At 49.1% G+C, this 17,587-nt stretch overlaps 1 long non-coding RNA gene across 1 annotated transcript; it reads left to right on the top strand.

The window, feature by feature from the left end:
- Positions 1–13,789: 13,789 nt before the first annotated feature.
- Positions 13,790–17,549, top strand: LOC139031909 (uncharacterized). The gene is made up of 2 exons (XR_011484433.1): positions 13,790–14,124; positions 17,163–17,549. It is a non-coding gene; the product is annotated as an uncharacterized lncRNA (long non-coding RNA).
- The last annotated feature ends 38 nt before the right edge of the window (positions 17,550–17,587 follow it).

Genomic DNA, 17,587 nt, shown 5'->3' on the forward strand with positions numbered 1-17,587 from the left:
CTTGCTGCCGAGTCACTCTACATGTGGTCACTTTATTCTCTGGTGGGGGCCGGCCTGGCTGTCAGCACCCAGCAGGTTAAAGCCTGGTGTTTATCAGCTCCAGGCCAACCAGGTTCCCTTTTGAAGAGGCACACTTCTTAAAACTTACTTTTTTTAGAAGTTGAAATGTTTTAACACTTGAATTGTCAATTATTTGCACAAGGATTCCATGCAAGATAGAAAATGCCATGTTTAAAACTCATTTCTGAATTATAGTTCTCAAAGTAAGTCAAGTGGTGGTTGCACGGTAGCCAAAGGTAGCGTTTTCCTTGGGCGCAGTAAGCCCCGTTCCGGAAGGAGGACGGACGGGCCTGGGGGCAGGTCACGGGAGGACCCAGGTGGGGGTCGGGGGGAGAGTACGGTGTGGCTGCGGGACATGTTCCGATGACACGTCCTGGTCTCCCTGATCTGCTTTTGGTCCTAGTTTCTGCTTTGGAGACCCCAGAGGGGCAGGGGCCCACTGTGTGCCCACCAGCCCCCCAGTTTCCAAGGCAGTAGGCAGGTCCCCCCTTGTGGGCAGCTCGTGTGGCCATTGAGAACCTTGAGGCTTATGCAAGATCAGCTCCCCCACCCCCAGGGCCCTTGTGCCCTCCCGGGCGAGCTGTATCACAGAGCAGCCAGCCCCTCCGAGGACCCTTGCCTGGCAGGCTGCCTTTTGTCTGCAAGCTAAAAATGGAGGAAGGTTGCTGCTGAGTCAGCCAGGGTTGGCCCATGGTTAGAGTGGTGCTCTCTGAAAATTTAGGAATTGGGGAGTCGGCCCTGGCCGCCCCCCATCGTGTTCCTGTCTCCCTGGATCTGGCAGGAGCTGACCTGGGTCCTCCGGGCGTTCACAGGCGCTGGAGGTGGGGCTGGAAGCCTGGGTCACCTGCCAGGCCTCCCATAGAAACTTCTGGCTCTGCTGAGTTGCCTCATTGACCTCCTTCAAGCCCGAGGGTGACGCCAGTGCTCCGTGGACACTGGAGCTGCCTCTTGGCCGGCTCTGCTCACAGGATCCGGGTCTGGGCATGCCCAGCCCTCCTCCCGTGGCAGGGGTTGCTCGGGACAGGAGGCCCTGGTGCTGGAGGTTGGGTTGCCCTGCCCACAGCTGCCTGCAGGGGGCGCTGGTCCTGGAGAAATGGAGAAATGGTCTGGGGAGGTTTCCCCTCGGTGGGGTGTGGGCAGACCGTGAGGAAGGCGGGGGTCAGTAGGAGCAGACGTGTCTTGGCCATGTCTGTGTGTCCTGCTGACCACAGAGCCTGGTGGGCAGGTGGGGGCTTTCAGAGAAGGGCAGCCCATTCTGTAGGTCCATCCACCAACGCAGCACGTGCATGTTCTGTTGCCTGTACTGCCCGGCTGACCAGTTTCTTCCACAGAAAACAGGAATAAAAGCTGTCCTCTTGCCTCCCAGACAGGGGCCCCGGGGGTCATTCTCTGGACTCGAGTTTGGAGTGTTGTGCCAGGATACACCTTAAGGGAGACTGTGTGCGTCTTAACAGTAAGACACAACAGTTCATTTTAGGAGTTTGTTTTTCCCTAATCTTACCATCTCAGACCCATGTTTTAAGCTTTTTTTTCTTTCTGTCACCCCTTTGGATATTTCTTCTGACCTGTCTGTTCTCCCCTGGGAAGACAGACTCTGCATGTACGACTGTAAAAACGACAGTAGAGGGAACATAGGCAAATATGCAGATAGGCAGTAGGAATAGGTTGGGCAAGAAGCTTGTTTTCCTCCCCACTACCAGTTGTAATACTGCTTATTCAATTACATTTAAAACCATCCAGGGGACTTCTCTGGTGCTCCAGTGCCTAAGACCAAGCTCCCAGTTTAGGGGGCCCGGGTTCAATCTCTGGTCAGGAACCTAGACCCCTGTCCCATGCCGAAACTAAAAATGATCCTGCCTGCCTCGACCGACAAAGATCCCTCAGCTAAAGATCCTGCGTGCGGCCACACAGATCCCACATGCTACAGCTAAGAACTGGCGCAGCCAAATAAGTTTTTCGAATTTCTGAAGAAAAAAACCAATCATCCAGGAGAACTCAGTTGCTGTTTGTGAGCTGTAGAGATTTCCAGCTCACCTGCACTGTCTCAAGATTTAGTGTCAGTATTTTCTCTTTAATTAAACCTCCCGTTACAAACAGAAACACTGTCTCATGCGCCCTCCTCCAGGGGATCTTCCCAAGCCAGGGGTCGAACCCAGGTCTCCCGCATTGCGGACAGATTCTTTACTGTCTGAACTGCCAGGGCAGCCCCCCTCCCGGGGGGGCTGTATGAGAAGTGTGTGAACATCTCTGTAGGTCTGATAATCAGGGGTGCAGAATAGTGACCTCCCACAGATGTCCATCTGCCAGTCCCAGGAGCCTGTGATTGTCACCCTACCCAGCAAGTAAGGTCTCTAATGGGCTGGCCTTGGTTGGGGGTTGTCCAGTGGGCCTCAGGTAATCCCAGGGGTCTTTAAATTGGAAGAGGGTGATAACAGACTTTAGAATCAGTGATGATGTGGAAAAGGACTCAATCTGCCAGTGCTGGCTTGGGAGGTGGAGGCAGGGGCCACGAGCCAAGGAACGGGGAAGCCTTTAGAAATGAGAAAAGGCAGAAAGGGACAGGTTGACTCCTGTAGCCTCCTGCGGGCAGGAGACCCGCCTACAAGTTGATCTTAGCTTCTGAGACCTCCCCCGGATCCTGACCTACAGACTCATAAGGTCATAGACTTCTGTTGTCGGCCAGTAAGCTTGGGGTCATTCGTTATTGGAGCCACAGGGAGCTAATCTGTCCATGGTGGGGGTGTGGGATGAAGTCCAGCTGTCTTTGAGGATTGGGGTCCCTGTTTTCTCTCCCCTCCTCCATGAGGCCCCATATCAGGCTCCCAGAAGGTGCTGGATCAGTGGTCTGCTGTTGATGTAGTGACTGAGTGAGCGAGCCAAGCTGCTGTGGTGTGAACGTGAGAAGTGGCTTCAGGTCAAAAGTTGTGCCGCTCAGCCAGTGATTCTCAGAGGTGAAGCATTGACCTTGTGCCCTTTAGCAGGCAGTCCCCATTCCCCTGTTTCTCCTTTCTATAGTTAGGAATATAAGAGTGATGGCAGGAGCTCTGCCAGCTATTTTGGACTGTGAGGCACTGTGAAGGTACTTTCGGAGGATGGCGGAGCAGAAAATGGAGCTTGAGTTCATGTAGCTGCCACACCAGTCTTGCCTGCCTCAGTACTTTTTTGTTTTGTTTTTTGGATGAGACAGAGAGATAAACCAGGGCAAAGAATGTTGCCCACCATCCAGTCCTACAAGGACCAAATCATTAGTCCCTGCAGTTGCTGATGGACAGTGCACCCTGAGGAAATTGAGGACAAAGAACAAGACAAAGTTCTCTGTACTCTAGAAAAACAGGCCCCCTAGGTAGTTAGATGCCTCAGGGAAATTTTAATGAACCCAGATTCTTACATCTTCCCATACATAGAAAAAAAAACCAAACACTGAAATTATTAACTGAGATACCTGTTGCTCATGGCTAACAGTGACTTTTTGTTTTTTTATTTAAAAAATATTTTTGGCTTTGCCATGTGGCTTGAGGGATCTTAGTTCCTGGAGCAGGGATCAAACATGCGCCCCAGCAGTGAAAGCTCAGGGTCCCAACCTCTGGATCACTGGAGGACTCCCAGCAGTGCACTGTTATAAGCTGTAAACTTGGCTTTGTGTATTCTCAAAGTAAGTAAAGTCGCTCAGTCGTGTCTGACTTTTTGCGACCCCATGGACTGTAGCCTACCAGGCTCCTCTGTCCATGGGATTCTCCAGGCAAGAGTCCTGGAGTGGGTTGCCCTTTCCTTCTCCAGGGGATCTTCCTGACCCAGGGATTGAACCCGGGTCTCCAGCATTGGAGACAGACGCTTTACCTCTGAGCCACCAGGGAAGCCCCTCGTCCGTAAACACACTGGTCGCTCCTCCTGCCCCTCGGACAGTCCCTCGGAGCTGTCCTGGAAGTTGTCTCCAGACTGGTTGAGTAAGAACCTGAGTCAAACTCTATTCACAGCTCATTTCCCTGCCCGACCCCCCCCCCCCCCCCCCCACCCACCCAGAACCTGCCGATGCAGGAGACACGAGTTCTGTCCCGGGGTGGGGAGGAGCTCCTGGAGAGGAATGGCGACCCGACCCAGCATTCTAGCCCGGGAAACCCCGTGGACAGAGGAGCTTGGTGGGCTGCACTGTGGGGCTGCAACAGTCTTACACTCCTGAACTCACACAGGAGTGGGTGTTTCTTTGTTTTTTTGCAAATACTCATATTGTAAAAGCTTTAAATCTCTAACAATCGAATAAGTGAAAACGTATTTTTTGTTGTTGTTGCTTATGTTTAATTTTCTTTCCAGTGAATGGCCCCCTTCTTTCTTTCCTTCTCTCCTTTTAGGTTTGCTTCCTTTTTAAAAAAAAAACACAAGTGAGGGACTTCCTTTGTGGTCCAGGGGTTGACTCCATGCTCAATTCAGGGGGTTCATGTTCCATCCCTGGTCAGGGAACTAGATCCCATATGCTGCAACTAAGACCCAGCACAGCCGAATAAATAAATATTACACACACACACACACACACACGATTCTCTAGAAGCTCATGGGAAAATTCAAACAGGGACTGTTAATTCTGGAAGTATTTGGGACTAGACATTATGAAAACCCTCTTGCCGTAAAACATGAAGAGTGCGTAATTTTAACAAGTGTCTTTTCAGTGGAGAGGAAAGCTTGTGGGAAGGTAAGGAACATCTGTGGGTTGGGAAGATGAAACCGAAGAGGACGCAGCAACAGAACATGGCCGTCCTGACCTCCTGATGAGGGCATCAGCCTGTCGGTACCTGGACCCAGAGTCTAGGGGGTTGTTAGGCACGTGGAGCAGGGGATAAGGGTTTAGGTCCAGCAAGGGTGCAGCTGGTACAGAGGACCTGAGTAAGGCCTGGGACCTTGAGGGGACATTGCCTCAAGGAAAGGGTAGGGGTCTGAATATCTGCCCACTGGCAAAGAGAGATTCTGACATAACTTGTCTGTCTAGTCCTCAGATCTGTGTGGGGGGTAGGGAGGAGGTTGTTTGATATTCAGTGGAGATTTTGCATAAAGGAGGCTAATGACTGATGAAAGGAGGTGGAAAGGGCAAGTTTGGACAGGGTCCTAGCGGGCGGGGGTAGAATACCGAAGGGAAGGAGGTTAAGCAAGACAGTTGCTAACACTGGCCACTGGGTGGCGTCAGCCGCGCAGCCCAGCTTGGCTTCCCTCTGAGCGGCGGTGATTCTCCACTCCAGGGGCCCCGTGGTTTCCCAGTGAGTCGGCTCCAAGACCTCTGCACACACCAGAATCTGTGGGCGTTCCAGTGGCTTATGTTAAATGTTGTATTTACATACAACCTATGCACATTCTCCCATATACTTTAAATCCTGGCTAGATTACATATGATACCTAATGTGATGTAAATGGTATGTAGATAATTGCTCGGTGCGTGGAAAACTTAAGGCTTGCTTTCTGAAACTTTCCAGAATTTTTTCCCCACAAATATTTTCAGTCAATGGTTGGTTGAATCTGAGGATTCAGAACGCAGTAATACAGAGGGCTGACTGTATATTCTTTCCTTTTTCATAAGAATTGGTAATGTAGAGATAGAAGAGACAGCTTCAGTTAACCTGCATATAGAAAGACTAGTGGTTGCCAGAGGCTGGAGGACTAGGGGGAGCAGGAAGTGACTGCTCATGGGCACTGGGTTCCTTTAGGGGTGATGATGTTTTGACAGTAGATGGAGGTGTTGGTTGAATTGTATGCTAAAATGGTGAATAGTTTTTTTTTAAGGACAGAGAGAGTATGTCTCAGTCCTGAAGCTTGCAGATATAGGGATAGACAATCGTGATACCATGTGAAAGACACAGGAACCCCAGGCATCCAGAGGATGGCGAGTGGATGGGGTCAGGGAACAATTCTGGGATGAGGTTGGGCTTGGGCAGCATCTTAAGAGATGAAGGGTGTTCTGAGCAGAAGGACCAGCAGGGCAGAGACTGTGTGTGAACAGGGCATCAATACTGCTGAAACCTCAGGCATTTGTGGAGCATGGTGAATGGTGAGGGTGGAAACATAGGCAGGACCAGATCAAAAAGGGCTTCGTGTTTTCTGGGAAGATCCTTCAGACACTGGACATCACGATACTTAACTTCTCAGGACCAAAGTCCTTACAGATGAATGTCATAAATAAAACTCAATTTTTGGAATTTAACCCTTTGTATTTTGGGGTTACCTTTTTCCATGTGTATGCTCAAGAAAAAGGAGAAGGCACTGGCACCCACTCCAGTACTCTTGCCTGGAGAATCCCATGGATGGAGGAGCCTGGTAGGCTACAGTCCATGGGGTCGCGAAGAGTCAGACACGACTGAGCGACTTCACTTTCACTTTTCACTTTCATGCATTGGAGAAGGAGATGGCAACCCACTCCAGTGTTCTTGCCGGAAGAATCCTAGGGACAGGGGAGCCTGGTGGGCTGCCGTCTATGGGGTCACACAGGGTCGGACACGACTGAAGTGATTTAGCAGCAGCAGCAGCGGCAGCTCAAAAAAAAAAAAATGCCCGCATATTTAAATTACTGAAAACAGAAAATACAGTATTATTCGTATTTCTAAAAAAATTTTCTTCCCTTTGGTGAGAATGTGGGGTTCGAGTTGATAACTGGCTTCTCCACTCAGTTCCCGTGATCTGTACCTATCTTCTCACCAGTGCCCCACAGTCTCTATTGCTGGGGCCATGTAGTAAGTCTTGAAATAAGGTAGACTGATTTCTCTCACTTTTTTTTTCTTCTTCTTCTTTTTTTTAATTAAAATTGTTTTAGCTGTTATAATTCCTTTGTTTCCTATATACATTTTAGAATAATCTTGTTTGTATCTACAAGAAATCTTGCTGGGACTCTAGATTGGAAATGTGTTAAATTTATTTATCAATTGAAGGAGAGTTGACATCTTCACTCTAAAGAGCCTTCTATTACAAAAAACAGTATTTCTCTCCACTTATTTAGATATTCTTTCACTTATTTCATCAGCATTTTGTTTTCCACATACAGTTCTTATATGTGTTTTATTAAGGTGTTTTGTTTTTTAACAACTATAAATGGCATTGTATTTTTAATTTCATTGTGTATATTCACTGCTAGTCTGTAGAAGTACAGTTGATTTATATAGGCTTATTTTGTATCCTACAACCTTGCTGAGTTCCTGTATACATTCTAGAAATATTTTTTGGTAGATTCCTTGGGGTCTTCTACATGGATAATTGTATCATCTGAGACGTGGGACAGTTTTATTTCTCCTTTCCAGTCTGTATGCCTCTTGTTTTCTTTTCTTGCCTTATTGTGCTGGCTGGGATTTTTGACATTGTGTTGAGAATGGATATTCTTGTTCCCAGTCTTAGGAGGAAATCATTCAGTTTTTCTCCAGTAAGTGTGGTGTTTGTAGATGCTGTTTATTTATTTATATATATTGAGTTATAGTTGACCTGCAGTGTTGTGTTAATTTCTGCTCCACAGCAAAGTGATTCAGTTACACGTCCATACATGTTCTTTTTAAAATTCTTTTCCATTTGACTTATCACAGGATATTGAATACAGTTCCCTGTGCTGTGCAGTAGGACCTTGTTTATTCATTCTATATATAGTAGCTTACATCTCTTAGCCCCAACTCCCCCCTATCCTTCCCCAGTCCTCTCCCCCGTGGCAACCACCAGTCTCTTCTCTATGTCCATGATTCAATTTCTGTTTCGTAGGTAGGTTCATTTGTGTCATATTTTAGATTCTACATATAAGTAATATCATATGGCATTGGTTTTTCTCTTTCTGACCTAACTTCACTCTGTATGATAATCTTCTACTTGCATACATGTCACTGCAAATGGCATTATTTCGTTTTTTATGGCTGGGTAGTGTTACATTGTGTACACGTACCACATCTTCTATATTCATTCTGTAGGTGCTTTTTATTTAAATTGAGGATGTTAATCCCTCCTGTTGCTTCTTCTCACATCCCTTTACCCTGCTCCTTTATAATATTATTGACTGAAATATTTTTTCTAGTCCTACCTTCGTCCATAAACTGTACAATGGTGTTTTTCGAGCCAGCCTCTGAGATGGCTTCCAGTGGTCCTCACCTCCTAGTCCCACACCCTTGTGCAGCCCCCTCCCGCACAGAATCGGGCAGACCTGCATAATGATAGGATACTGTGAAAATGGCGGAGTGTCACTTCCAAACTGAGAGCCTAAGAGACGCTGCAGTTTCTGCCTTGCTGTCCTAGATCATTTGCTCCGAGAAAAGCTGGCCCCCCAGTCATAAGGAAGTTCAAAGAGCGCTTTGAAGGGTCAAGGGGGCAAGGAACTGTGGCCCCCCATTGTGTGAGTGAGTCGCCTTGGAAACGAATTCTCCATTCCCAGCCAATCCTGGAACTGAGAGCCTGAGCCAGACCCATGCAGCTGACCTGCCTCCATTCCTGCCCTTGGGAAGCAGTTGGAGATATTTTTAAAACTTGTATTGAACCATAGTTGATTTACAATGTTGTGTTAGTTTCAGGGATACAGCAAAGTGATTTAGTTATATATATAAACACACATATATATAATATTTATATACATATACTCAATGTGAGTGCTAAGTCACTTCAGCCATGTCTGACTCTTTGCAACCCCAAGGACTGTAGCCTGCCAGGCTCCTCTATCCATGGGATTCTCCTGGCAAAAATACTGGAGTGGGTTGCCATTCCCTCCTCCAGGGGATCTTCCTGACCCAGGGATCGAACCCACGTCTCTTATATCTCCTGCACTGGCAGGCAGATTCTTCACCACTAGCACCACCTGGGAAGCCCCTATATTATATATACATTATGTTATATTTACACATATAATATATATGTTATATACATGTGTTATACACACACATATATACATGTATAACATACATATACATTTATATATACATATATAATGTGTATATGTGTTGTATATACACACATAATATGTACATGTATACTTATATATATATACATACATATTAAATATATACATAAATATACCTATATCTATATATACATATATATTAAATATATACATATATATGTATTCTTTCTTAGATTCTTTTCTATTGTAAGTTATTACAAGATATTGAATACAGTTCCCATACAGTAGGTCCTTGTTGGCTAGCTCTTTTATATATACTGGTGAGTATATGTTAATCCCAAACTTCTAATTCATCCTCCTCCAAGAGAGTATTTACTGCAGCTTTCTTTAAGTTTTGGCATTAACTTACAAGGCATGTATGTCACTTATATTTGAATTTCTCATTTGAATCCACCAAAGAGGGGGCCTGGCCTGGGCTGGAGACTGCTCCTGGGCTGACGGGTGTGCCCTGATGCCATCCAGAAGGTCCGGTGGTTGGGCCCTTCAACTGTTAATGAAAATGTACAAGATGCCTGTGAACTCCACAGTTCTCTTTCTGTGGATTTAATGTGGATGTGCTTACACACACACGTTAAGGAGACGACCTAGGTTTCCCTGCACAGTGGCCGTCAAATGTGGAGTGGAACATCTGTGTAGGGGAACCGACAGCATCCGAAGGGCAATGTGGTTCTGTGGAGGCTGGGGTGGGGGAACCACGCCCTTGGGGAGCACTCCCTGGGACACTTGCAGGTAGATGCATGTGGCTGTTTCCAGCAGCATTGCCTTTTACATTTTTAAAATAAATTTAAAATTTTCAGGTCATTTTAGACTTGCAGAGAGGTTGTGAATACAAATGGAGAATTCCTGTGTACTGTCTACCAAGTTCCCCTAAAATTAACCTCTTACTTAGCCATGTCCATTTATTAAAGCTGGGAAATTTGCATTCCTGCCATGCTATTACCTAAATGACAGATTTATTTGGATTTCATAAATTCTCCCATAAACATCCTTTTTCTGTTCCTAGGTCAACTCTGGGATTCCCATGTTACATTTACAGAAGCATTTTCCCCCTTAAAAAATGGATTTATTGAGCTATAATTTGCCTACTATATAATTCGCCTACTTAAGAGTATACAGTCCTGTGGACTTTAGTGTATTTACAGGGTTATGGGAATATCACCACTGTGTAATTTTAGAACATTTTCATCACCCCAAAGAAACCCCATACCATTATCAGTCATGCCCCATTCCTCCCCCTGATTCCTGGGCAGCCCTTAATCTGCTTTCTGTCTCCATGGATCTGCCTGTTCTGGACATTTTATGTAAATGGAATAATAAAACATGTGGTGATTTATAACTGGCGTCTCTCATTGAGCATAATGTTGAAAGCACTGTTTTTATAGCCAAAAAATAAAAGGGAAATACTCTAAAGATGGATCAACAAATGAATGGATATGTTTTTTATATATTCATATGATGAAATAATATTCAACTCTGCACATGAATGATTTAGCGATACATCTGTTGTCTTTGATGAATCTCAAGAGTCATATTGAAAATAAGCCAGCTGCAGCGTTCACAAACACCAAGAATCAGCATACTATGGATGACAATGGTAGTAGACACTTAAAGGGGTAGTGAACCAGTGCTGGGCACTGTTCTCTGTATAAGATGGCAGGTTTATCATGCATGAGTTAGGGACCACTTATATAGGCTTTTAACATGTGCAGTGACACTACATGTTGTTTATGAACACGTATACAAGCAATCAACATAAAAACATGCACAGAAATGATAAACACCAAGTTCAAGGGGAGTGGTTACCTCTGGGTGGGAGGAAAGAAGTGGACTCAGGAGGAGGGGGTCCAAGGGGCCTGGAGTTACCTGTAGTGTTTGGTGTCTTCATTTGGGTGGCAACCTTGGTGCACTTTTCCCCCCTTCCTTTGGCCATGCCTGATATATTTCGTAATAATTTTAAAAAGAGCAAGACTATTACCCAGCAGTGTGTAAAGTGAGCTATATTCGTGCTTTTAAAATGATTAATATGCATATGCTTGCGGATGTATGCACCAGGCCAGGAATGAATCCCAGGGAATCCTTAATGGGCTTCAGGGTCGGGGGCCGGGATCTGGGGAGCCCAGGGGAGCAGGGAGACATGCTTTTTCCTGATTCTTTCTGAGTTTTTGTTGTTTTTTAATTAGAAGATAATTGCTTTACGATGTTGTGTTGGTTTCTGCTGCACAACAATATGAATCAGTCATACATGTATGTGTACCCCTCCCTCTTGAGCCTCTCTTCCCCTCCAGTCCCACCCCTCTAGGTCATCTCTGAGTGCCAGACTGGGCTCCCTGTGTTATATAGCAGCTTTGCCCAGCTAGCATATTTTATACATGACAGTATATATGTTGCAGGAAGGGGGACCCCTTCCAAGGCCCGAAACAGGGCTCTTGTCTAACACTCGGAAATGAATTGTCCGAGGAGGCACATGCGCTGACAAAGCAAGAGATTTTATTGGAAAGGGCACCTGGGTGGAGAGCAGGAGGGTAAGGGAACCCAAGAGAACTGCTCTGCTGGGTGGCTCGTGGTCTTGGGTTTTATGGTGATGGGATTAGTTTCCGGGTGGTCTTTGGCCAATCATTCTAATTCAGAGCCTTTCCTGGTGGCACACGCATCGCTCAGCCAAGATGGATGCTAGTGAGAGGGATTCAGGGAAATGGACGAACAGGCAGTGTCTCCTCTGACCTTTCCCGAACTCTTCCGGCTGGTGGTGGCTTATTAGTTCCATATTCCTTATCAGGATCTCCTGTCATAAAACAACTCATGCAAATGGTTACTATGGTGCCTGGCCAGGGTGGGCGGTTTCAATCAGTGTGCTTCCCCTAACATATATGTCAATGCTATCTCTCAATTCATTCTTCCCTCTCCTTCCCCCACCCTTTTTTGGTTTTGTACCACATGTATTTTGACTTGTTGATTAAAAAGATAATTCAGCCTGTGTTTGTTTAAATACATTCTTTGTGTCCGTAGCTCAGAGGTAAAGTGTCTGCCTGCAATGTGGGAGACCTGGGTTCGATCCCTGGGTCAGGAAGATCCCCTGGAGAAGGAAATGGCAACTCACCCCGGTACTCTTGCCTGGAAAATCCCATGGACGGAGAAGCCTGGTAGGCTACAGTCCATGGGGTGGCAAAGAGTCGGACATGACTGAGCGACTTCACTTTCACTTTGCGCTGCCAGATAATTTCCCATGCAGGGCCTCATCTGCCCCCACAGAGTTCCTTGGGCCGCAGGGATTGTCAGCTCGTATTTCATATGGAAGCACTGAGAAGCCCAGAGGTTGCTTTGTTCAGTGACTAGTGCTTAGTGCAGGTGGGAATGGGGCACCTGGTTCTCAGATGAGGTCCCATCCTGGACAATGAACGTGGTTGGGGGGGCACCCAGGACGAAACCACCAGCCCCTCGATTCACGAGAATGGGGGTACCCTCCTGGGCATTAGGCATGGCCAGATGGGCTGTCCTCAGAGGCATCGTAGTGCCCGCCTGGGAGAGTGGGGCATGCACTCAGGGCCACGCAGCTACACGGAACCCTGCCGAACAGCTGGAAGGTTGGGGGTAAGTTTATTCTTCAGGAAGGATACTGCACCACCATCATGACTAAGAGCCGGGACACTGCGACCGTGTGACAAAGGCTTGTGGTGAAGGGAAGCAGTACAGGGCGAGCGCATCTCGTCATCATCAGAGAGGAGGTCAGGCAGTGAGTGTTAAAGGAGGGAAGGCCAGGGAGTTCCCTGGTGCCCTAGTGGTTAGGATTCTGGGCTTTTGCTGCCGCGGTCCAGGTTCCATCCCTGGTCAGGGAGCTGTCACCCCACAGGCTTCGCAGGGTGGCAATACAGAGAAGGCAATATCGCCTAGATGCGGAAAGTCTGGTGGCAGGACTGCAGTGGTGAAGTCCTGAAACTCTAAACAGCAAGTCTACTAGACAACGGCCCTCAGCGGTGGGCTCCCGATGGAAAAGCACGAGGGTCCCAAGGGTGCCTGGGCTTCACGACAAGGCTGCCTCCCCGGCGTGGCAGCTCAGAGTAGGCGTGGGCAGGTCAGGGCGGACATGGGCCTCTCTGAGGAAAGGCAGACGGGGTGAGCTCTGAATTTCCAGAGCCGCTCTCCCTGCTTCCTCCAGGCCCCGCGGAAGACGTGATGTCTACAACTTCCGGAGTTAGGGCCCTTGTGGGCGGGGCCGCCTTGTCCACAGCCCGCCTCCTGACCTCCGGATTGGTTGCCCTGCCTGCTTTGGTTGGGCTATCCATGAAGCCGCGCTTCTTTGCCTGTCATGATTGGTCCCTATGGGCACATGGCCAGCAGTTGCTTTGCCAACGTTGATTGGTCCAAGCAGGGCACGTGTCCCTGCGGTCTTTTTTAAAAACTATCTTGATTGGTCCACGTGGGCCACGTGCCCCGTGGTCCCTTTGCCTGTTGTGATTGGTTCCTGTGGGGCACGTGGCCCGATTGCCCAGCGTCCTCTACCTGCTGCCCCGGCGTCGGCTGGCGGCGGGAGAGCCGGACTGTGAGGAGGTGCTGTGGGTCCGGGCTGCAGTTTGGCTGGTTCCGCTGAGGCCCAGGGCCGTGGGCGCAGGCGTCCCCAGCTGGAGGCAGCTTCGACGCCAGCCAAGCCCCAGGCAGCAGGGGTGCGGGCCGCTGCCAAGATGGCGTGCGAGGTCCCTTGATGCCCGGCCCGGCCCCTGTGGGCCCTCTGTGTCTCGTTTTACGGCCCTTAACCACACAGAGGCGGGCAGCAGCTCCCGGGGCTGCCTGGGGGCGCACAGAGAGGGCGGAGGCCTCGCCACCCGCTGCCGCCTCTGTGGTCCGCCTCTCTGCAAGTGGACGGCAGGACCGGCGCCTTCTTCTGGAAGCTGGGAACTGAGGGAAGTCCTCTGAGCGCCCGGTGCCGGGAGACTCGCCGCGCCTGCAGTCACCCGGAGTGCGCCCGGGCAACAGCTGCGCTTGAGATGGGCAAAGCTCCTGTCCTCGTGGGAGGGGCTGCAGATCGTCACCAAGCCCCTTAATAAGACCCTGAGGCGGTCTGAAGTGTTACCAAAGAAAACCGGCAGGGGTGACCGTGTGATCGGGGTGATTCAACTCTCAACCAGGTGGTCCAGACCGTGCAAAGATAGGGGATGAACACCTTCCAGGTTCAGCAGGTATGGAGGAGGCCCTAAGGTGGGAATGTGGCGGGGAGCAAGGTGAGCAGGAAGGGACAGCTGGGAGAGATGGGCAGGGTTCGCCCACTTGGGCCACTGTAGGGAGAGCTGGGATGGGTGTGGCCATTTCTGTGTGGCCTCCGTGAGTACACTGTGGCCTGCGCTCTGTGCTAGATCTGTCTTCTCTTGAGGCCTTCTTCCCTCCGGCCACGAAGCGCCATGCTCTCTACGCTCCATTTTCCTGGGCTGCCAGAAAAAGCCGGTCACTGCTGCCTGTTGGGAGCGGGAGAGCTGGGCTTTCCTGGTGCGCTGGTGGGGTGCTAAAGGTTTCAGGCCACCCGGTTTTCCCCAAGGCCTTGATGTTTTTATCAGGGCCTTTGTAGTCACATTTATAACTCTGGTTTGGAAAATGGAGTCTTTATTTTTAGCTTGCCCAGATGGCAGGCGCCAAGGCTGGGGTGGGGTCGGGGTGGGGGGGGTGGTGGGTCGGGGGAGGCAGCTGCTGCTCTGTGCCTTTGGTTTCACATGAAGCTTCAAAGCTGTGGGGCCTGTTAGACTCCTTTTCAAACTCATTCTGCAGCTTCTTGACTCCTTATCTCATCTTTCGTTCAGCTGGCTTTCCTCTGCCTCTGAGGAGGTCGTGAAGGGGGAGGAAGGGGCTGCCCCAGTTCTCACTGCAGAAAGAGGCTGCAGGGGGTGGGAGAAGACACTCTGGCGTGGGGGTCAGATGCTTGGCAGCCGGGAACCTGCAGTTGCAAGCTGCAGAAGGTGGCGTGGACTGGCTTGGGCCACAGAGGAGCGCGCTGGGAAGAGTTGTGGTAGCTCAGGCGGGGGGCGGGAGAGTTTCGCGGGAGGATGGCCGGGCCGCTCCCTGGGTAGGACTCTGTCTCCAGCTGCTGGACTCCATGGGACGTGGCCTCTGCTTTCTCTGAGCTTCCATTTCCTGCTGGGTAAAGGAGATAACCAGCTTTGCGATACTCACCTTGTGCGATTCTGGTGGGAGTTAAACCAGGTGTTACCCATCTCTAAGCTGGGGGTCATTTTACGAATATCATGTCTTTGTGAAAACCTGGGATCCTGAGGTCCAGGCTTCGCTGATTCTAGCCGAGGGAATGAGGGAGCCAGATTCCCTTTGAGTTAAATGTCCCTTTTTCATGACCCAAGTGATTCAGCTGGGAGGAACCCCCACTTTGCCCAGCCCCCTGGGCCACTGGCCCTTCACAGAGGCATTTGGAGGGGAGCAGAGCGATGTGTCCTTGTCGTCAGGGGTGGCTCCTGGCACCAGCAGTGCTTCTTGGGTTCTCTCCTACAACTGGCCTTGGCTGAGGAAGCTCTAGCTTCCTGTGCTCACTGTGGACCTTGGTGAGACTCTCCTCATCTGTGGAATGGGGCTGTTCGTTCCTGTCTCAGCGCCGTGAGACACTCACTGCGGGCAGCGCTCTGAGCGGTGCCTGGCGCAGAGAGATTGACTCCTGTTTCCAGGCGGCTGCGCTACACTACCTCTCAGGACCGTGCCTGGGAATCACTGATTTCCGCCTTGTGCTGTGCTTTCTTTTCCTGGAGCTTCCGGGACTGTGTTCTCCTGCTGCTCTCTTGAATTCTGGGGTTTGAAGAACACATTTAATTTCTATTTGAGCCCCTTGGCGCAGAAGACTCTCTGAGTGGGCGGCGGCAGGAGGACCTGAGGCGTCGGGACAGGTTGCAGACCAGCAGGTGCAGGCGAGTGGTCAGATGTCCTCCGCTGTCTTGCTCACCTGGCCGTTTCCCGGGGTCCGTCTCACATAGGGCCCACTAGGGCCTGCCTGCCCGCCCTCCCTGCCCCACGGCCATGGCCTCCGGCTCGCCCCCTTGGTTCTGGGACTCCTGCGCACCTCCAGCAGAGGCCGCAGTGGTGTGTGCAGTTTCACCACTCAAGAAGCCTGGCTGTCATCCCTGACCACCCCCTTCAGATTCCCAGATGTGGGCTGTATCTGTGGATTGAAATGAAAAATCTGCATATCTGGTGGGCCTTGGCCTGGTAATAGCACGGCTGATGATCTTATCAGGTGAAAAAGCCCAGACACGTGGCAGAAGGACCCAGAGACTGGCTGTGGACCCAGCAGGCGGCATCTGCCTTGCCTCCGGGAGGGTCTCGTCTGCTTGCTGAGGGTCCCTGAAGATGGGGCTGCTGCTCTGACCTGGTGGAAGTGCCCTGTGGACTTCCACTCTTGCTGGGATTAGTCTAGTCCCAGGAGGGCGGCGGTTCCTAACACGCTTTCTGCACCTCAGACCTGTCTTCCAAGATGACTGAGGCTGTGCTGGGGAGCTTAATGTTTTAACTGAGTAAATGGAGAGAGACCTTGGCCTTGAGAATAGTCTGATGACTTCTCACACTTTTTAAAAAACAGACTGTGTGTTGCCATGCCTGTAGCTTACAAAAAATGGAAGTAGTTCTGTGATGAGTGGCTTCAATCATTAAAAATAAGCTTTTTTTTTTTTTTTTTAAAACGTGGAGATAATGGATAGGTGCTGCTGACTGGATAAGCATTACCAACAAGGACCACTGGGGGGCGACACAACCTGGGGAAGTAGGTCTGAAAGATGTCCTTTTCTTTTCCTTGCAAATTCTCAACCATGTTTTTGTGTTTTTACTAAATGAAAATACTGAAAGTAGTATAGCAGAGAGCACTTTTAAAGGAAAATTAATTGATAACACAGTCTTATTTCAATTTTATGTTTATTTTTTAACTTAAATGACTGTGCATATTCCACAGTCTTATGATGAGAAAGGCTCCAGAATCATGTCCAGGTCTTCTCAACATTTCATTTCTTGAGTCGTTTTTTCACTTTTCGTTGTGCATTGACAGGGGCTTCTCAGTTCAGAAACCAAGGCACTATAACTATTTTATCAGCTACATTAATACATTGAAGGTGTATTTACCCTCTCATTAAATATACAGCATTTGAATACAATATGGTTTTATGCAGATCAGGTTGAAAACACCCAAGGCACACACTTTACTTGTTTTCCTCTTTTTTGTTTCTGTATTTATTTGAAGGCTCATAGTAAAATTTCAGAATTGCTATAAACAGAGAGTTCCAGAGGAGAAGCAATGGACAGTGACTGTTGTAATTTTAAACATAACACGGTAAAGACTCCGAACTGCAGAAACATGTTACAGGAACAGTAAAGAGACAAAAGCACTGGTACAGCGTGGATTAAAAACGGAAGTGATCGGCCCTGCTGAAGTCTGAGAAACCGGTCTGGAACTGCCCACTTGCCCACCAAGCAGGGGCAGGCCCATCTGCATGCGGCTGCCTAGACACCTGGCAGCTGTGGGACTGACACCTTGCTGCGCGTGTACACAGATCACTACAAATACACAAGACGTCCCAGTTTACTGGTTATTAAAATGCCTCAGGTAAAGTACAAATAGACGGAAGAAGTCTTTCAGTATCTATTTTTTCCTTAACAAGACAGACG

Source organism: Odocoileus virginianus, chromosome 28 (genome assembly GCF_023699985.2).
Source record: "Odocoileus virginianus isolate 20LAN1187 ecotype Illinois chromosome 28, Ovbor_1.2, whole genome shotgun sequence".
NCBI lineage: Eukaryota > Metazoa > Chordata > Mammalia > Artiodactyla > Cervidae > Odocoileus > Odocoileus virginianus.